This window comes from Numenius arquata, chromosome 7 (genome assembly GCF_964106895.1).
Source record: "Numenius arquata chromosome 7, bNumArq3.hap1.1, whole genome shotgun sequence".
Lineage (NCBI taxonomy): Eukaryota > Metazoa > Chordata > Aves > Charadriiformes > Scolopacidae > Numenius > Numenius arquata.
The window spans coordinates 40,964,774-40,987,010 of NC_133582.1; the positions used below are offsets into that span (position 1 = coordinate 40,964,774).

Sequence of the window (22,237 nt, forward strand, 5' to 3'; positions counted from 1 at the left end):
GCTCATCATTCTGAAACTAGGCCTGTTTAAGGTCCCAGCTGGATTTTCTTCAAGCATAATTCTTTAATGAATTTTCCTTATGGTGAGGTAATGTCTAAACTATAAATGTACATCACAGGAATGTAGGGATGATAAATTCATTAGGATTTAGAAGGTATTCGGACTTCGTTATGAGAAGCACTGTATAAATTCTAAATAAATGTGAGCAGCCTCTTTTATGACTGTATGTCTGTGTAGATCTATCACCAGTAGGATTGCTGGTGGAAAAAGAAAAATATGTGAGGGGAAGCAGAGCCATCCTTTAAATCATTTTAAGATTATAAATGGATATTGTGCATAATAAAATGGCTTTTAAAAAGGAAAAAATATTACTAAAGCATATCCTTCTATCGCTCTTTTTCTTGTCTGCAAAATTATTTTGAACCAGTGCTTCTGTTAGGGGAAGGAATAAAGTTATTTACAAAATCACCTGAAGCTCCGCTTCTGAGAGAAAAATTGAGTCCATGTCATTTGTGACAGCATTATGTTCTTTTATAGGAAGGGAGTTCAGCTATTTGCATCTTAAAGGAATTGCTTTCTATTGCTAGACACTAATATTTTACTGTGTATGCTACATAACTATTTTTTTATTTCATATTCGGTGATAAGGGACGCAAGAAAACTCATGTATAAACAATATTCTTATGTGTTTCTTGGTAGGTTTTTTTTTTTTATCCTGTCCCAGAAGTTGAAAATTTTACAGATAATAAACATGAGTCTAAAAGGCTTTAATAAGGTTTTTAAAGATAGCTACAACATCCTGGAAAAGGAAATCGCCAACAAGTAGTGAAGTGTGTAGGTCTGCTTTGCAGAAGTAGGGACCATGATTACTGCTGATGCTAGAAAGCATTTCTAAGTTTTATGATGTTGTGATTGTTTTCCATCTCTTTGATCTCACTGTTCATGTTTTATTTTATTGGTCTTCAATAAGCAAGCAAGGATACTGTTTTCGTATAAAATATTTCCAAACAAGTCCAAAGTGGATGGTTGTTTTCTGTCTTGTGGTATACAAGGTCTTGTAAGTTGTCTTTTGAAAGGAAATATTTTTACAATGCATTTCAAAGAAAAAGTTGTTGCAGAGTAACAATCACTATTGTGCTTTGCACGGGCAGATCTCTGTCTTTATCATTTTGTTGCTTTGACCGTCCCAAGAATATTTCAATGTTGATTCAAAGTGACTTACAGCCCAGCTGAGGCCCCTGTTCTTTTTGCTTCTTCTGTTGGTTGGGACAGACAGCCCAGTGTTACAGGGATACATGGCGATGACACAGTTTAAACTCTCTTCAAAACAATTAGCAGATAACTATAACCATAATATTTGTCCAGTGCTATAGTATGGAATACAGGACTCCCATGATCCCTTCAGGGATTGTTTTGGGATCCAACACACCAGTTGTCCAAAAGTCTCCACCTCTGTAAAGGGTGGAGCATCTGCTGATTACTGTATGCTGGCCCTTGGCTTTTGCTCAAAATCCACAAGGTTCCTACTGTATCTAGAGGATTGCCTGTTGTCCTTTGGACCTTGCCGGACTCTGGTAGTTGGCTCTTCCTTTAATCCCCTCCAATTGCAGAGGCTGTAATAGTGCTTATTCTGAATAACTTGGAAAAGTTAGTTTTTCTTGGAAGGCCAAATTGTTTAGGAATGCCTAGTTTGTTCAAATACTTTGTTCAGGGAAGAATTTTAAATATATTGTAAAAGGCTAATAGAGCTTACCCTGAAACTTTGACATCTTGGAACAAGCCCAGTGAATATACACTGTGATGATCAGGGCACCTGGAGCACATGGCAGACACAGAAAGGCTGAGAGAACATTTCAGACAACCTTTGCGAAGAAGGCTTGGGGGGGATCTGATTCCTGTCTGTAGCTACCTCATGGGACAATAGAGGGAGATGAAGCCTGACTTGTCTCGACAGCTCACAGTGGAAGGACAAGAGGCTGAATGCAAGTTGGAGGATGGGAAATTCCAGCTTGATATAGGATGAAATTTTTTGTTGTGGGGAGAGTGGTCAAACACTGGAACAGGGACCCAGAGAGTTTGTAGCATCTCCATCCTTGGAGACTCTTAAAACTCAGCTGGATGCAGCCCTGAGGCAGCCTGCTTTGACAGGGTCTGCTTTGAGCAGGGTGAGCTCCAAAGGTACCCTCAACCATATCTGTTGATACACATATACAACCAACTTCTGTGATTTCGTTGGCCTAATCCAGTCTATCTTCCTAAAAACCAACCAATCAACCAAAACTACCCCACAGGTTATCTCCTAGCATGGCGGCCACTGTTCACTGTGCCCTACCTGTAGATAGATATGTTAACTCCTCTAGATTGCGGTCCAAGTCAGTAGTCTCCCAGGTGAGTTTGGGTGTCTGAGCTCATCTCCTTCCTGCTTCCAAATTTCTTGTATGCTTTGACCTTTAAGAAAGCAAGGTGGGTGGACTGAAGTGGCAATGCTTATTCAGCTGGCTTGGCTCCACTCCCGTTTCTCCCTTATCTAAGCCATCGACTTTTTACACTGCATGAGGGTGCTCTTTTATGAACCAAATCCAAGACAGACTGTAGGTCGGGGTTGGATAGGTGAATGTGTAAAGTCAGTGAGTGTTTCTGCCAGCTTGTTTTGTCTGGCAATACTCTTGGACATTATGCAAGGTACCTTACATAAGAGTCTTGTAGTTTTTCAACAGCGTTCTGAACAAATTTTTTTAATTAAGTGGTATATATACGAGACATTTGTGATAGGGTAATTTGAATATTGCTATGGAGAATTTAGGGCAGCTAAAGTTGATGCTATTTGATTTTTCCTAGAAAACCGCAAGAGTTTCCTCTAAAACTAAATGGAAAACAAGTGTACTTAGATGTTAACTAACACCTTTGATTTTAACTTTGTCACCTTTGGAACAGCTAAGATTTGTAGAATATTTGAAATATGTGTTGAGAAATAATTCTTCTCGTAAACACTATAAAAATTTTCTATGCTTTAAAAAAGAGAAAATTAAGTACTCATTAATGAGTTCTCTGTTGTAGCTTAAACTATGTTGTGAAATATTTTCATTGTTTTTTCTCTGCAATTCAGACATCCTCTAAAAATCTGTTGTTTTCTCACACTTACGTAAGGATGGCTTGAATCCATGCATAGTTCAAAGGACTTTAAAAAAAATACAGAAAGACATGAATTTTCGCCCTGAAAGGGTAATTGTATTTTTTTTGTCATTTTATATTGATACATAGCTTTAAATAATAGTTTCCAGTGATTCATTTTGTAGTGTGTTCTTCTGTGTAGCCCATTCTATCAGGAATAACTCTGTTAACAGTCTTCCCCCAGTTTAGTCTGAATGAGAGGAGTTTATGACCTTTTTCTGCGCTCACTGAACATCGTACCAGGAATTTCATTTGAGTCATCAGATCAGTTCATCGGTCTTGGGAATTTAAGGCAGAGGGTATAGAGCTTATATTCCGTAATGATGGATGTCACCAGCAGCAGGAGTGGGAGAGCAAGACTGACTGTCGCCACAGACTGCCCTAACACTTGGATAGGCACACAATTGGTGCTCATCTTCTCTCCCCTCTCAGTTTTTCTGCAAACATGAAGTGTTTTAAGATCTTATAAAGTTCACAGTGCAGAGTTTCTGGCTCAAGTTTTTTTTCCCCATCGTCAACAGTTTTGGGTTGGCATGGTTTTTTTGGTAGTCATAAAGCTGTTTAACATTCGCATATTCTTTCATCACACTTGATTTGAGCCTTTTTTGATAGAAGTTTTATATAACCTTCAGGATCTTGTGAGTATCCATGCAATTAAAATCCTTACAAGTTTTTTTGACACTTAATTCCACTCACTTTCGGATTAATTTGCACTCCTTTTCAAAGCAACCATGAAACCTGTATGTGTTCCGAAGTATTGCACGATGTGTCTGCTGTCAACAGTCCTGACTCCACATACACAGCCATGCAAGATGTGTTGCCATTATCACTCAGGAATGACGTATCATGGTGAGATAAAAAATGCAGTCTAATAAAAACATCTGCTTAATCCTTAGCCCTGTTCAGAATAGCAAAATAAAAGTTATAGATTGTAAGAGGAATGGTAATGGTAAGCGGAAAACCATTGTGCCACATTAATCCATGTGTGGATTTTGGGTTTCCCAAAATTTTGGGTTATAGTAGAACTGCAAAAAGTGCAAAGAAAAGAGACACATATGATCAAAGGTCTGGAATGGCCACTGTAGAAGAGATTACTCTTCTGCATGCTTTAATCTGGAAGGTGATGATTGAGGGGGAAGTATGATAGCATACAGTCAGGAGTGGCTCGTACGAGGTGAATGGGAAACAGGATTGTTGTTCACTGTATCTTCTAATATAAGAACTGTGTTAGAAAAACTGAAGAAAATTTGCAGTTGGGATCTTAACCCTACAGGAAGCAGTATCACCTTTTGTCAGTTTTTAAGTTCAGCTGTGCCATAAGGTCCTGGGTTTACTTGAATTAAAAAGAAAAAAGAGACTGGACAAGTTAATGGAAGAAAAATCCATTGAGAACCATTATGTTCAAAAGATCTGCTTCTGGCTCCAAGTCCTTGGGATGTGAATTCCTAGAGGCTGGGAAAAGTGTTCTGTATACCCTGACTGTTGACAAGTGGTTTAGATAGATTGTTGGGATAGGTAGACTTTTAGTTTGAACTGAGTCAGGTTCTGCTTTGCATACTGAAAATTTATGCATTGGAACCTTCTGTATTGTAAGCTTTTAGTTATTAGTTGTAGAAGTTCGTCTTACCACTTCTACTTTTGTATGACAAAACCAGCTTATTTATAATCACTTAAATGGATTGACTTGTTTTCTGAAGCAACAGTTATTCCTTTGAGAAATTAGCAGGTTAAATGTACACAGTATTAGCTTTGAGTTACGAGGTTAATTTTCAGTCTGTGCTGTTTATTTGGTTGGATGTAACTATGTTGGTATTAATGAATAAATGATTTAAAAATAAACAGTAACTATGAAAATTAAGAAACAAATCTGGGCATAAACTTCTTATTTAAGCTCTTTTTTTTAGTTTTATGAATTGCGAAAGTTATAGTATTTAATATCAAGCTCTGTTTCAGTCCTTTAACTCCAGCAGAGTTTACTTGTGTGTGTAGGCGTCTGTATCTCTAATTGTACCTGATTTAAGAAACGTTTTGGGAAATTTCTTCTTGATTAAGGAAGGTAATAATAATAATAATTAAAAAAAAAAATAAAAATCCATTCCTATTTTGAAGCTGCATCCTGCTCCATCTCAGTGTGGGTTATTCAGTAGGCATATCCTGAATTTGTATTATCATTTTCTAACGTAAGTTTTATCCTAGTATTTCTAATTAGTATTTACGTTGTCTTGTTTATATGTTAGGAAATAGGAATCCTTACGCAGATAGTATATGCAAAAAGGTATTTTTCACTTACTTTTTTTATAATACCAAAAGTAATTAGATTCTGTAATGTGGTGTAATGTGTGGGTGTTTTAATGTGTGTGTATGTGTTTAACTATAGAGAAATTTGCTGGAAACTGTGGCCACAAAATGGAATATGTACTCTTCTGAGTTTTTATGCTGAAAATTATGTCTGGGTTTTTTTTCTCATTTTTAGTTGAAGGAGAATTATGGGCAGGTTTTAAGAGTTTTAAGTATTTTTACATTTTTAATTGAATAATTAATATCTATGATAAAATTATGGGTTTAATGGTGCTGGTATAATATTACTATGCTAAAATAATTCTGGAAGCTGGTATGTTTCAAATAGTATGTAATTCATAAGTAAGTAAAATAATATTTTCTACTTAGAGATGTCATTTATGAAGGCCAAATATTTATCTAAATTACAATTGGAGATTGAATATTTGTGTGTATAAATATGTAGCTGTCTTGTCATGTACTTAAGTCATTGCAGTCATGTCTAAAAATCAGGTGATACCTAAACTACTCGCCATGTTAATTCATGTTTGTTTATTTTAATGGGAGTTTGATTCGTCTAAGGGCTCTTGTTTGCATGAAAAACGTTGGAAACTCTTCTGTTTGAATTGACTTCTTTGAGGGTGTTTCATGCTTTCTATGGCTACTGTGGGTTACTTGGACTCCATATGAAACCTGTTTTTTGTCATACTGTATTTCCTTTAGGTTTTGGGGATTTTTGGGTTTTTTTTTTTTTTTGGAAAAGTGGTGGTGATCGTGTTACTTTTTGTACAGGCAACTAGAAAACACAAAAAAGGTTGGACCAGGTGCGATGTCTAGAAAAAAAAGTTATCAGAAAGAGTAAGCCTATCTGATATATCTACCACATACTCTCTCTACATCCAATCACTTTCAACTCAAGACCTTTCTGAGCTGGCTGTAGTAACTATGTGTTTATTATTCACAATGGGCATCTTTTCCGTGGCATATAAACCACCCGAGATCCCAACACTGTGGCAAGGCGCTGCACAGCCTGGCTTTGCATAGAGTGAAGAAACAGCTCCTTTTGTCTGTTTTGGACATAGGTCCTGTCGGTTTAATTGATTCATTCTTGTTTCTGTATTCAAGAAATCAGCAAACAGTGGATCTTCACCCACTTATGACACCCTTGATTTTATAATCTCAATATTCCCTCTCAGTTTGCTAAAACAGTTTTCTGGGCTACAAAGCCATCGTTACTTAGGTATTTTTAAATGGAGGCTGTTCCATACTTTTGATCGTTCTTGCTGCTTCCTCAGAATACTTTCCATTTTCATTTATAATTTTACATTTCACTTTGGTTTTTTGACTGCTGTCTTTGAGCTGTCATTCATCGGAAACTGTCTTTCCTAACCTGATATTAATTAGCTCTTATATGAATTTAGGACTTTTTCCCCACTGTGTGCATTACTTTATGTACATTAAATTTCAGATGCAACTTCAGATACAATCTTTCTCCATCCAGTTACACAGACTCCCTGTCTGTGAACAAGTTTCAGATCTCTCAATCTTTAACACTGAACATTTCCACAGGATTTGTATTATATTAAAGCTTTTTTCACTCAGCCATTATAATTGGATGATTTTCACACTTATTATAGAAAAAATATTTGGGAGGTGGTTAGGGATGGGTAAAGGGATAATTGGACTCCCTTTTAATTAGAGATTTAACTGGTATCATCATCTTCAGAAACCACATTACTTCTGTCACACCCCTTTCCTCCAAATGCTCCTTAGCATTTGCTGCCTTTCACCTTCGTTTTAATTTAAATAATACAGCAACAGTAGTTAATCTTCTAGATTTGTTGCTGGTTCTGCTGTGAATTAAAGTAAACAAATTAAATTCTTTATCTTTCATCCTCCCCTACTTTTATCAGTAACTGGTAAATCTCATTCCTGTTCTTTAGGCTTTTTTTCTCATTCTCACAGTCTTGCAGTGCCCACACCTCAGACACATTTAGTTTTACTTCGTTCTTCTATAAGCAGTTTGTAATTTTGTGGTATTCATGTGTATATATACACATATATGTAATTACAGAAGTATGTTTATTTTTATATATATACACTCATATGTGACATTATTTATGTTAGAAATGTCCATGTCTTTGTGACCTGGTAAGTGTTCTTTGTACTGGATCCTGTGACATAAAGAAATGTGCCTAGTTCCAGGAGTTACATGTCAGTTGATCGTGAGCAGGGGAAGAGGGAAGGGGGAGAGCAACAGCTTTGGGAGGCTGACAGGGCTACTCTTGCTTGTAACTGCAAGCACATGGAGACCTCATGATGAGGAGCAAATCCTGCAAATATGGGAACCTCAGGTGCTGCAGAAAGGGTGTGAGTGACGATTCTTCCAAATGTGAGACTTCACGAGTCTGGTACCAAATTATGTCCTTGATGAGTTAGAAGTTATGGGGAGAAATCCTGATCTTGCCATAATTTTTGTGAGTTTTATGAGAAATTTTAAATGGAACATATGGAAACAAACCACCATCAATGAAAACGTTCACCCAAAGTGATTAATTTCTATATTTAAATATTTATTTTTGCTGTAGAAGCAATATTAAAGCAAAATCTCATTCCTCCCAAAGTTTGTGTTTGTCAGGCTGATTAAGACCAGTCTTCCAATTTACTGTTCCTGCAAATGCAAATATTAAGACAGAGAAAGCTTTTAAAGAAAAAATGCATCCTGAAGTAAAGCTGGGACACATGCTTTTCAGAACAGGAGTTATTGATCTTGTGACCAGAATTTTACCGTGACTCTGTTTTGTCAAATGACTGAGGAATCTCTCCTGATCTCATCTAAATAAATATTGGCGTAGGAATGTGGCTGTTGCTGACTGTACGTTTATTGACCAGTTGCATTCTGATGACTAAGGTAATAAGCTATTGTGTGCTTCACAATAGAGCATGTAAAAGAATATTGAATGTCCATGAACAGTTTCTGGCTGGCAGAGGTTCCACATTATGCTTCTGAACTCTGATCATTTATCTAGAAATTTGTCTGGTTTGGCTTCGTTCATGTATAGTACATTCTTTATGTTAATGTCTTCCTGAAGAGTTCATATTGCAGGATGATAATTAGATTTTAGAGTGTCAGTCTTCCACAAAGCAAAACAATTTAAATCTTAGTATTCTGCTTTTGATTTTCTGTTTTTAACTGTAGTCTGTCTAACATATAAGACAAGACTGTTCGTTGTCTTATATGCTTCTTTCTAAATATATTTTGTTTTATAAAATGTTTTTATAAGCAAGCTTAAAAATCATTGCTTTGCTAAAGTAGATTTATAGTGCAATATATGCAAAAAGATTAAGCCTACCACGATCCAATCTTAGTTAACCCACTGTAACTCTATAATTATAACAGTGGCATCATCTCAAAGTGTCAGCTGAGATTTTGGTAGTCTCTTTCTCTTAGGTTTGTCTTTCAAGTCCCCTGTTTGAATTAACACGTTTCAATTTTCATCCCTTGTTTGCTTTGAGCAAGTAGTTCTTTACTATTCATGTGGGTACAGGAAGAAAGATTGTGCCGTAGAACTGTTTTCTTTCTTTTTCCTTCAAGTAATACTTGGTCCCTTTCAAACTTCTGCCTACCACATATAGTAATAACCTCTTCAAACATCATGATACTACATATGCTCGCTGACGGTTTTCAGTCTGCAGTTTAAGTAGTAGCCAGAAATTATTCCCTATGGCAGATACATAAGCACTGTTTGGTGGGTGACATTACTTTTAATTTTCCATTGCTATGTCATGTGATTTGATATGAAGTTTGGCAATAGATTAGATTGTGTACGAGGGCAAATCAGATTTCTTTGAGTTACTTTACTCAAATGAGTAAAGTATGTACCAAGCAGAAAGTATATGTGCAGGGATCGATAGCTCCTTTTACTACTGCAGAGAGCCAAGGATTATTCTGTAAACAGTCCAATTCGTTTGTTACTGTATATTGTGAAGTTCCACATTTGCTTGCCCTGTGATAAGTTCTGGAGCAGTGTTTAAATTCCCTGCACGTAGCTATCTTTAGGGCTCACATCTGGATGGCACTGCAGGAGCATATTGCTGAAAGCAAACAGACTAGCAGTTTTGGTGGTAACAATGGAGTCTGAGAAAACACTGGATGCCTGAATAAGATTCCATTAAAAAAGGGGGAGCGAGAGGGATGTCTAATGCAGTCCATTTAATGCAGAACTCTCGAGAGAGTGAAGTGGGGATTATGCCTGCTGCCCTTCTTATTAAAGACTGGTATAGAAGATGCTTGTTGGGCGAATGGTATCTCCATAACAGACGCTCTATTACTCATGAATACATTTCTAATTATATCTTAATGATCTCAGCCACAAATAGGAAAACAAAAATCTTTGTATCCCTGAGTGGTTACCTTAGTGGCTGCAGGATTGGCAAGGTTTAGATTATCCATCTCCTCTCACTAATCCCAGGGGACTTCATTGTGAGAAATGAGACTTGTTTATGATGGTGAATTGCTGTAAAAGGTTATTTCAACAGACAGTTGGGAAATCATAATAAAATAATTTAGTAAAAATGGGAGCTAGAGTATGCTTAATGAAACATGATTAGATTTAATTTTCTTGCTATTTCAATCATTAAAGGTACATTATCCTTTCTCAGACCTCATTTGGGCTCTTTGCCACGGACCCGCTCTTAGTAAGAGACTGAAACTTGCATGTTCCATTAGGATATGAAAATGGCTAATGATACCCTACTCCTCTCCCTGGCTTTTGTAAAATTTCTGTTACCAGCTTTTCAGATATATTTTAGCTGTTTTCCTCTTTCATCCTTTTATTCCCTCTAACATCTATTGTACAGATTTTTCACTATGAATAACTATTCAGGTAGGATAGGTTGAATGAGATGAAGTAAAATACTAATATAGCTGCCTTAATAATTGTAAAATGGCTTATTATGAGTAATTAAAAAATTAACCCCTTTAGGTATTACTAGGATCTTGTGTTCTAACAAAGTTAATACTTTAATCGGTTCATATAAAACATGTTTCTGTGCTGTCTTAATCCAGTTGCCCAATTATTGAGGGGGGTTTGGTGGTGTTTTTTCTTGATTCTTTCCTTTTACAGTACAACAACATGTTGTGTGACGTTGTATATTGGCTAGAATTTCTGTCTAGCCTCTAGTGACAATAAACGCAGTTCTCGATGATATTTTATGCCTCTCCCAGCATCAGAATGCTACTTTGATCTAAAAGTATCCAGCTCCTTTTCAGAGTATGATTTCACACGAGAATAAAACTACTCTTTGTTGGTAGACACCTTGGGCAGAGCAGCAGTATCTTGCTGGTAGGAACTGGTCATGTCTCTATGGTTTTCAGGGCTCGAGTGTGGTTTTTTGAGGGAGGAGTTATTTGGGTTATGTCAGTGTTTCATGATATTATTCCAGTTTGATTGTAGGTTTCACTGAGAAAGTCTTCTTGTGTTCAGGGTGAAATTTCTGCACAAGGTGGCATGGGAGGCAGAGGAGGAAGGCAGACCTCAGGGTAGCCAGTAGCCTATTAATCAGGAGTGCTTTAGGGGAAGGGGCCAAGTGCAGATCTCAAGTTCAGAATCACCCAGAGGGAATGGCTGGTGCTAGGTTTCTGAAGCTCAAAATAAGTGTTTTGACTACTAGGCAAGATGTTTTACTAGTATCTCACCATCTCCTACTGAAGTTGCTTCGGTTTGTATAAATTAAATTTTTGTCATAGCATATGCTTTTGATGATCTGGACTTTCACTTAAAATTAGGAGAAACAGAAGAACTTCATTCCTCCACACTTCATACAAGAAAGTGAACCACTGTGGAATGCATGTAGTGTGAGAACCTAGGCAGTGTGTTATTGCAGACCGGGAACTTTTTTTTTTGAAGTCTTAAACATTTGAAGGAATGAAAAATCTAGCTCCATTTTGAAACAACGTAGAGTCTCAAGTCATTAATTTTTCAGTGTTGTTAGAATAGTTTCATTTGAATTTTGTATGTTTCATATATTTTTTTTATAGTTAAAATAATTTATGAGAAAATGTGTCTGTATATTTATATTTACGTGTGTGTATACTTAATGTTTCCCGCCCCCCTTTTAAAGCAATAGACATAAATTCTCATATACTTATTTAGTACCTGTTTACTACTGAAATGAGCTACATGGGGGGGCAGGGAAGGGGGAGAAACTGTCACTCTTTTGGCGGTTGAAGGCATTGTATTTCCAGTGCCTTCATAGTGTATCTTCTGTGTTTTCAGGAGGTAACTTCTGTAACAGTCACAGAAAGCAGAAAGGTTTGAATTGAACCTGTGCTCGGAAGAAAATATGAATTGATGCCTGGGATAAATGTCAGAAAATTATAATAAATCATTTGGAGATTACCATGGAAAGATGTGCAAATTAAAAACTAGCGTGCAACATTGTTAATAGTAGCAATAATAAAATGTAGTGTAACTTCCTCTGTCTTTGAGAAGGAAGTAGGACTTGTTTAAAAGATCTTCCTGTTTTGCTGATGTTAGTAATTGATTCTGTCTTTGGTCCATCTGTTAATCTTCTATAAAAATGGAATAAATTATGGGTAAGATCATATGTAGGAGCAAGAGGTATATTTTCTTCTAAGTCATGGCATCTGATACTGCTTTGCAAATGCTTATGAGAAGCAGAATTGGTGTCCTGTCCTTGTATTCTCGTAGATCTGAGTTAAGACCAGCTTTTAAATCCAAAATTATGCCCTTGAAAGTGAGATTTTTCAGAAGTGGTGCTCGGTTTGTGCCAAGCGAGCACACATAGAGTGCCTCAGGGAGTACCAGTGGGGTACCAGCTGACCCTGCAGTGCTGAGTGTATCTGTACCATGAATTTTTCAAACTCTCTACTGCCTGGCACTATTGAGGTTGCAACCACCTAGTTTAATATTCTGGGTGATGAGAACTGTTTGTGCTTTATATGTATGCCTTTTATTTAATAGCAGCTGCTATGTGAAAATAGTCACTCCAGTGACTAAATCACAAAATGGTTTGGGTTGGAAGGGATCTTAAAGATCGTCTAGTTCCAAGCCCCCTACACTGGGCAGGGACATCTTTCACTGGATCAGATCACTCAAACCTGGCCGACCTGACCTAGAACGCTTCTAGGGATGGGGCTTCTACAACTTCTCTGGGCAACCTGTCCTAGTGTATCGTCACCTTCAGAGTAAATAATTTCTTCCTTATATGTAATCTAAATCTACCCTCTTTTAGTTTAGTTATAATCTTAAATTCACAAGAATAATAATCTATTAGCACATACAAATTTATATTGTTACAGACCTTATATTGCAAGTATGTTTTGGATTATTCTTCTTATTATTCTTTCCATTCTTGTTAGCTGTCATTTCTTTCTCCATTTTACTTCCTTCTCATCAGTTCTGTTCCTGCTTTGTAGTCTTGCATGACTGCAGACCACTGTCAGCTAGGGAAACAGTTGTCTTCTGATATCAGTGAATTCCAGTGGCTGGAGGATAGAATTCCTGTGACTGATGTTGCATTCATGCTGTCAGTATTTTATAGACCTAAAAAATAGTCATCTGGCTATGAATCCAAACTGCTTCTTCCAAATATTCCCAAATGTGGCTCTTAGTACTAGACATGTTTCTCTGAGAGCAGTAAGATTTTTGGTGGCTATGAACACTACATTTTTTTAGGCCTGGATTTCAAAAATACTTATTTTTGTAAACTGATAGCAAGAGACATAGCAAATACTTCATCCTATTTAGCTTAAATATTTCGTATCATATCCACTTAGAGTTTTCGTTGTTGTGGCACACACACAGTTAGGACTAGTATGAATTGTAATCTTTAGATTCTGAATCTTTACCCCATTATCATCATTCAGTTCTGTTCAGACCATTGATTTTCACTTTCACCCCAGTTGTTTTTATTCTTGGACTTCATATACACAGCTTGGCATAAGAAAAAAAACCACATTCATCCTTGAGTTCTTGAATGGGTGCCAAGATAACACTGTGATATGTGGGGTAGGAAAGTCTGTTTGTGTAATATACATACTGTTTATCAGGGAACATTAACTTGAGGTAGAGTTGAGAGTAGAGATTATAGACCACTAATTTATAGAAGAAGAAACTTTATAGAGATGGTTTACCCATAAAACCTATTTCTGTGTTTCACAGAGATATTGTAATATACCTAAAATATTTTTCATTTCCTGGATTTGTAATTATTTAATTAGATTATGGTAAAGGTTTGCTAATGTTCATGATCCTTAATTAAAAAAACCCAAATACATATTTGAGTCTACCATCCATTATACTTTTTTTCAGTGTTCAGTTGTCTGGAAACAATAGTGCTAAAATGGAGGAGAGACCCAATTCTGTAACCTTCTGCAACGTCAGAAGGAAGGAAGGAGGCTGGTGATTTGAAATGGAGCTGTTATAATTTAAGTGTTGGGCCAGTCATTGATTGTCTTGTCTTGACCAGGAATATTAAGCAAAGAAAAATCATGCCAAATAAAATCTCCCTATAATATTTCTTTAGAGTATATACAAATTTCACTTTTAAGCGAACAACTTTAGTGTTGAGAGTTAATGTTTATTGAGTATAACACCACAAAAAACCACTGTGATGATGAGTTATTTAACAATTTTTTATTTATACTTAATAAACACAGTGTTTTGCTAGATTGAGTTTTCACTTGCAGCAATTAGTTCATAATTTCTCTTGCCTTGTTTGCCTAGTTTCATACTAGGAATATAGTTTGCTTAGAGCATAATTGCTTGTCTGTCTAAGCCTAGGATGGGAACATGAGAGAGACGCACTCTGTCTCATGGGATAATAAAGCTGGCTGTATCACTCTTCAGCCCTTCTGCCACTCTGTTCATTGAGGAATAATGTTCATGCTCCCCTGTTTCCTGCCTTGTGGCTTGGTGCCTTGGTATAAACTAGCAGCAGATGTAGCTTGCTGCTGTAGGAATAACTTGAGAGGGGAAAGGCTGGGAGATGAATTTACTAGGCATCCATACACAATAGTATGTGTACTTTGAGCTAAGTGTTGATTGATGATACGGTGTGATTGTTGAGTATGTTTGTTTTCTAAATGCATGTCCCTGGGAAAATGCAAAACCTCTATAAACAGGTACCCAAGATTGAGATTAACAGGCTGCTTTAAAAAAATATCTAAAAAGTGAGAATTTCCTAATGTTTTTCAGACTAGTAATTAACTAATTAGATAATCCCTAAAAAACCCAATAATAGAAAATAAGAAATAATAAAATTATTTAGAAGATACCAAATGAAATGAGACTACACCATTAATCTATTAACAGAAGATTCAGCTGATGCTTCCTTTTGGTCTAACAGCCCTTCATTGTTTTCAAGTTTAATGTAATTTAAACAAAGTAATTACCAATGTTCTCTGTTGCATTTATAGATTGAATAAAGGTGAATGTGTGAAAAAATAATGTATTTTGAACTAAGTAGTATTTTTGGGGTAGGAGGTATTAAGCAAAGAGTAAAAACCAAAAATTTAATACCTAAATTCATTTTTTCTGCCACTTTTGACAGCGTGACTGTTGTGGGTTGACCTTGGCTGAACACCAACTGCCCACCAAAGCCGCTCTGTAACTCCCCTCCTCAACTGGACAGGGGGAGAGAAAATATAACAAAGGCTTGTGTGTCAAGAGAAGGGCAGAGAGAGATCATTCACCACTTACCATAATGGGCAAACCAGACTCACCTTGGGGAAATTAGTTTAATTTAGTACCAATCAAATCAGAGTAGGATAATGATAAATAAACCTTAATCTTAAAGCACCTTCCCCCCCGCATCCCTTCTTTCCAGGCTTCGCTCCTGATTTTCTCTACCTTCTCCCACTGAGCAGCGCAGAGGGACAGGGAATGGAGGTTGTGGTCAGTTCACCACACATTGTCTCTGCTGCCTCTTCCTCCTCAGGGGGAGTACTCCTCACACGCTTCCCCTGCTCCAGCATGGGGTTCCTCCCATGGGAAGCAGTCATCCATGAACCTCTCCAACGTGAGTCCTTCCCATGGGCTGCAGTTCTTCATGAACTGCTCCAGTGTGGGTCCCCCATGGGGCCACAGGTCCTGCCAGGAGCCTACTCCAGCATGGGCTTTCCACAGGGTCACAACCTCCTTCAGGTGCATCCACCTTCTTGGGTGTGGAGTCCTCCGCAGGCTGCAGGTAGATCTCTGCTCCACCATTACCCTCCATGGGCTGCAGGGGGACAGCCTGCCTCACCATGGTCTTCACCATGGGCTGCAGGAGAGTCTCTGCTCCAGCACCTGGTGCACCTCCTCCCCCTCCATCACTGGCCTTGGTTTCTGCAGGGCTGTTTCTCTCACATGTTCTCACTCCTCTCTCCAGATGCAATTGCGCAGGTTTCTTTCCCCTTATTAAATATGTTATCCCAGAGGCGCTACTTCCGTTGCTGATAGGCCTGGCCTCAGCCAGCGGTGGGTCCCTCTTGGAGCTGGCTGGCATTGGCTCTGTTGGACGTGGGAGAAACTTCTAACACCTTTTCACAGAAGCCACTCCTGTAGTCTCCCCACTACCAAACTGTGCCACACAAACCCAATACAATGAGTTTATCTTCCCTCAGCCTGACTAACTTTATGGTAGGGAAAAAGCATTCTTTCTTTGTTCAGACAGGTTCCATTTTTCTGTGTTTCTTTGTCAGCCAACACCTCTTTCTGCAGCACCACTGAGCTTAAGTCTTTGAATATGAAGAATAAAACATTCAATTTGAGATTAGGAGGGACAATAGATATTTTTCCCGTCCCTTTCTCCTTCTTCAGAAAAGTCTAGTGTTTCCTCAGTTGTGGGTGTTTTGGTTTTTTTTGAGTTGTTAGGGAAAATGTCAGGAAAGGTATTTCAATCTGGATCTTGCACACCTCCGTAGGTAGTATAATCACTGAATCAATCTCAATTTCTGCTTTTAACTATTAATTTAGCAACTAGTTATCTATAGAGAAGGGAGAAGAGACAGAGACCCATTCCTTAACAGTTGATATTGATTTGGGAATTCACGGTTAAGGAGACCAATATTCAAACCCTGCACAGCCCAATTCCAGCAGAGACTTGAAACTACGTTTTCAGTATCCTAGGTGAGGGCCCTAACTAGCTTTTAATTAATGCTGAAAATGCAAGTCTGAGAAGTGAATATTTTGGTATGGGAATTTCTTGGTGTAATGGTTGATTGCAGCTCCCAAGTGACTTTGTGTTTCAAATGCCTCACTGATACTTGAGGCTCTCCAAGGCATCTGTAGACCTATGATGCTAAATATGAAGTTACTGCTGTGATGGTATCAATCACTTCTGGAGCTTCATTGCTTCAGAACATACCAGCATGAATGCCTGCAGGGTGCTGGGATCTTCCTTGGCATGAGGAAGTTGAATTCTCCAGAGTAAGGTATGTGTATAGCTTCTTTTCCACACTGTCTCTTCCGTCTTGAGCAAATTTTTCTTTTAAGGGAATTTCTGACCATTATTCATGATGAATAGCTTTAATACTCAGGAAGCTAATGGCTTGGATGCTTCTTTCTAGGTAACGGGGAAAATTATGGTTTTTATAGGAAATTGTTTCAGGGTGTCCTCCCTGTGAAGGAGGCCGAGTCTCCTTGAGAGAGGAGTCTTTCCAGGCTCCCTCTGTTGACAGAAAACAAGATTTCCCTTGAGAATGAATTCTTTCCCTGAGATTTTCAGGAGCCAAAGGAGAACCCCTGAGAGGTTTCACTGATGCCAGAAATTTAGGTGTGATTCTGTAGGAAGAAGAAATGGCATTGCCTTCAGGGTTTTGCTGCTGACTTGCTTTGTGCTTCATCTGTAATAATGAACATAAGATTGCATGGCTGGTTATTGTTTTCTGTGTTATGCTGCAATAAAATCTATCCTGTCTGTCCAAAAATTAGACAGAAAATGGTACATGAATTTCACTGAATTGGACCATTAGTTTCCTGTCATTGATTTGTTGGTTGGTGTGTTTTTTTTTCCCCACGATGATTTTTTGATTCACTGCAAATTGACTAACAAACTTCCATGCCAATAGCTGTGTTTTTTTGGTCAGATAAATACAATGCAGAAGCAAGGACAAAAAGGAATTATTATTCAAGATTTGGGACTTTGGTAGTTTATACTATAAAAATTATATGTTAATTTTAAAAGTGTATCGATATCCTGGCATCTTTCTCTTTTCATCATGTATAAAGTAGTATTGGTGACAAGCCTTCATACAGTTTCCCTCTTAATAACCTTGATGATTATCTACCTCTAATTCGGAATAGATTTAAGTATCTTTCTCTTTATGTAGTTTATAAATCTCATGCTTGCTGACATAAGACAGTTTTGTAACCCTTAACTTGCTACTTAAATTTTCCTTCTTGGATTAGCATGGTTTATTCAACTTCTACAAGTTTGAAACGTGAAGTAGTCATCTTAAAGGAGGAAAAGTAGCAAAGCTATTAATAGGTGGTGTTAAAAGTATTGTTCTTGTTCACATGTCGATTCTTTAAAGTTGTATTCTCACAGGATTTGGGAATAAAATGAGAAGATAAGGGACACTGGCCTTATTTATATTTTCAGATCATAATGTTTGTTCTACAAAATAAGTACTTGCATGATTTTGACAGAAGCTGATTTTCTAAAGTAAAAAATTTCAGCTTTTCATTCTACAGAGACAATGTTCTTTCGAGCTCTGCTTGTTGTAAATGTCACTTTTCCTCCATATGCCTCGTGAGATTCTGACCATTAACACAGATAAAATTGCATGCTTGTCTCCAAGCTAACAAGGAATTTGGGGAAATGAAGAAGATATAACAAGTAAGTTCCAGAGTAAAAAGAAAGATTGTTAGGTCTCTGAAAATCTGAAGTATGGTAAGAGGATGCACTTGTAAATCGATCTACTTCTGAAAAATGGATGTACTTCTCAAAAAGTCTCTTGTGAAGTTTTGCATCACCTGCTGCAGTGGGTAGGAGAACAAAATCCAAAATCTGTCCTCTGTTGACTTTGCCAAAGCACTTGGTGACTAAGAATACAGGTTCTCTTTTCTTTTTTTTTTTTTTTTTCAATATTCCAACAGGAATTTCTGTGACAGTTGCAATACTACTGAGAAGTAGGACAATTCCAGAAGTTAGTTGCCAGATTAGTAGCTCCTCCTTATTGTATGACCATACCCAGAGGAAATATTTGGAAATAGTAGCTCTGTTAGAACTGTGCTTTTGAAAAAAGCCTGAATTTTTTTTTTTTTAAAGGAGAGTAGCAAGAGACATGGCTGTGCTTACTTCTGACTTAAATCATCAATGAGAATAGTCTTACCTTAATGTTAGAGATCCCTATTTATAAGCTTTCAGTTTATGCATAACTGGGCTTATGTATCAAAAGCCACAAAATGTTAAAGACCAGATTAGCCAACTATGTACATAGCTGGATTAAATTTGTTTCTCAGTGGGCTTCCTCTTGTGACTGAAGAACAGTGCATATGCTGTTGTGAATGTCCCTTGCAGGCTGCATTTAGTAATACCATTTCATACAGAAGGGCTCTAATGTAGTGCCCAGAAAAGTTTCTGATCCTCTCTTTCATATATAAAAAGTAATACAGTATATCAAAACAAGCTAGGTTGAGTGCAATATTGAACTGCTCTTGTTAGCCGTCCTTCTTAGCATCAATGCTTTGGTTTATTTTATTTCAAATACACTGTGCCAAAGAATCATCATGTGAAAATGGCATCCCTAAGTAAATATAATTTGGATATGGTTCATTTCTATAATTTTTTTCTTCCAATAGATTTAGCATATGAAAAATCAAGCCTCCATCTTGTAACGTCCCCTTATTTACCTAACTTGCATTCATAGGTCATGTGTGAGCTTGAGAAGGAGAGCCTCTTTATAGTGAAAGTTTAATCTCTGATTATATTGAATGATATTATATACTGTGGTATAAGGTGCTCCAGATTTAATTACAGCGTATCTGTAAACATAGCATTTCGTGCATTTTCTTCTTATCACAATTGCTATCTCTTTTGTTATCTAAGATGTAATTAAAATACTATGGTTTGCCTGTGCTGTTCTAAGTTCCTATCCACTTAAAGGAAGAGAAATGGCAGCTTTCGCCATAGTATCTTGCCAAGATTCATACTCCCACTTTGCTAATTCACACCCTCTTACCTAACTGGCTTTTAAAAAATACTTCAACTGATTTCTTTTGTTAACGTACGACCCTTCAAAATTAGAATGAAAAGTTTAATGGCCTAAATACAGTGCAGTCCTATTTGAAAAGCCTGATTTATCTTCTGTGGTTCCTTTTTTTCATACTAGTATTTCCTTGTTATGCCCTTGGTATTTCATAGCTGTCCTTTTTAAGCACTGAAGCAATTAGTTTTGAGAAGGCTGATTCTTCAGGGTCCAGTGCTTTCCTGCCTTTCATTCGCCGAAGCTGTACATTTTAATGAAGTTGTTTCATCTGTGTTGCCAAACACTAGAATTTTGCTGCTTCAATTCTAATTATCTCTGTTGGCAAATGCTATGTTTTATTAAAGCTGTCAAGTGCACTGTTCATTAAATGTCCACAGTCAGTGGTGCTGTGCACACAAATTAGATCAGCTTTTTTATAGATTATGAAGAAATTAAATATTTTTATATAAACCTCTAAAACCAAGTCTAGCAGCAATCAGTGATGACTTATCTAAGTAAAGCATACCTGTAGCGTCTTAAAACCTAGTATCTTGTCAAAAACCATCTGATACATACGTTAAAACTTTAGTGGTACAGCTGAAGATACCGTTTGTAACATTATTCTTTAAGAAACCATTTTCCTTCAAGATATCTACACTGCATCTTGAATTCTATTTTATATGTGTTTAGGGCAAGGTAAGTTTTGTTATGGATGCTTTGATATAAGAAAAACTATCAGTGCTAGTCTTCAGTGGAGGATTGTATAGTGTAATTCTTCATTAAAAGCAAAGATGGCTTCATTTTAATGTTACTAACCTGGTGCATCAAAAGATTGCTATCGTAAGCAACTACCAGCTTTTCCTTTAATTGTGTATCTCAAAAGAGAATTTTACTTGAAGATGTTTACTTTAAATATATGGGACAGTAATAGAAATATTGCACTTGCAAAGAAAATATTTGGGCCACCTCTCATTTTGGCACTTACAGAATATTTTTGCTTTTATTGATTTTATATTGTCAATGTATGTATCACTATCTTCAATAACACAAATAAGCATTCTTACTATTTAATGTATTGTTTTCTAAATGTTCTTTAGGAGAATTAATAAGATATTATGATGATAGACTACCAGATAAACACATTGTTGATCTTTTGAAAAAATGTTTTTCTTACCCTTCAGCTATCTGTAGGAAATAACTTCAAATTTATTTTTAGTACCATGGCTTTTTGGTATCTCTTTTCTGTATTGGTTACCTTATCTTTTGAAAAATGTAGTGTTTATACTTTCCAACGTTGCTTTTAAATTTATCAGGCTGTATTTTAAAAATTCAGAGGAACAGATATTTATTGTAGTCTTTATGGAAATGATAAAAGTGCTATGTAAAGTAAATAGAACTTTGGGGCTCTTGAATACATATTTTTTTAGGGCTTGGTAAGAAAATACAGTACTTCAAAGGCTCTGAGCCACTCTTCCTTGTCTTTTCTTGTTATGATTCAGTTTAAAGTGCTCTAGTACGAATGGAAAATTTATACAGCCTGAAGTTGAATAGGAGGCTGTGTATGTTTATATATTTCTTTATCTTATTATGCCGTATATGTATTATGCCTTATCATATATATTTCATGGTATCTACAGGAAATAATAACATTTAATTTTTAGCTTTTGAGTGCAGAAACAGAAATTAATGTTCTCAAAGCAACCACGTGAGCTCTCTGCCTGTCAAAACCTTTCCTTTGGTAGTTAAATGTTTAAAGGAAAACACTTGTTCTTCACATAGCCTGACACTTTATACCACCGTAATGGAGGACTTTCCAAAGTGGCATTGAAGATGCATTTCACAGTATCCCAAATTTTATCAAACTAGTCAAGAAATAAAAATCAGAGTGTCGAACTTGAGAATTTCTTGCAACCAGTCACATGATGTTTCTAGGCAGGGGTTCAAATAATGTGGTTTATCCTAAATGCAGGGCTGATGACTTAATCCTGGCCCAACCCAAAATGTGGCTTATAAACTAGAGATATCACTCTAAATGCCATTTGTAGGTGACTTAAGTGAATTCTTAGAAGAAAAGTAAAATATGTTCTTTGTGATTACTGCTGGGTAACAGTTAAGCAGCCTAGTTCTGCACCAGCTGTGGTATTTAGATGGTCAATAAGATTATCTCAAAGAAGGATAGATTGGTCCTGTTGTTTTCAAGCATACATCTGAGACAGAAGTTCATAAATACCTGAGAAAAGAGATGTACAACATAAACTGTTCTTGACCACTGGTGTTCATCTCCTAAAAGAACTTTCGGGGAGAGTGTTCCTTTGACTGTATTCAAGAGTTGAAGTAATTTCTGTCATCTGAAATACTTAACGCAACTTCAGACAAATAACTTCTGTCTTGTTCAACTTAGCTTTTTTCAAAGGCCTACTGTCAGACAGAAGATGGATCAGAATAGATGGCATATTCTGTGGCAGTGAAGTAGTTGAGTGATATCAGTATATTGAGAGATTTGATGGGAAAGGAAAGCATGGAGGTCACCTAGATGCATGTGAAAAGTCTACAATATGTGAAATTTGACAGTTTTTTCTTAATGTTGTTCTT

At 36.8% G+C, this 22,237-nt stretch overlaps 1 protein-coding gene across 3 annotated transcripts in view; it reads left to right on the forward strand.

The window, feature by feature from the left end:
* The window catches only part of ULK4 (unc-51 like kinase 4), a 226,361-nt gene that overhangs the window by 109,099 nt on the left and 95,025 nt on the right, over positions 1 to 22,237 (forward strand). The window lies entirely within an intron of this gene.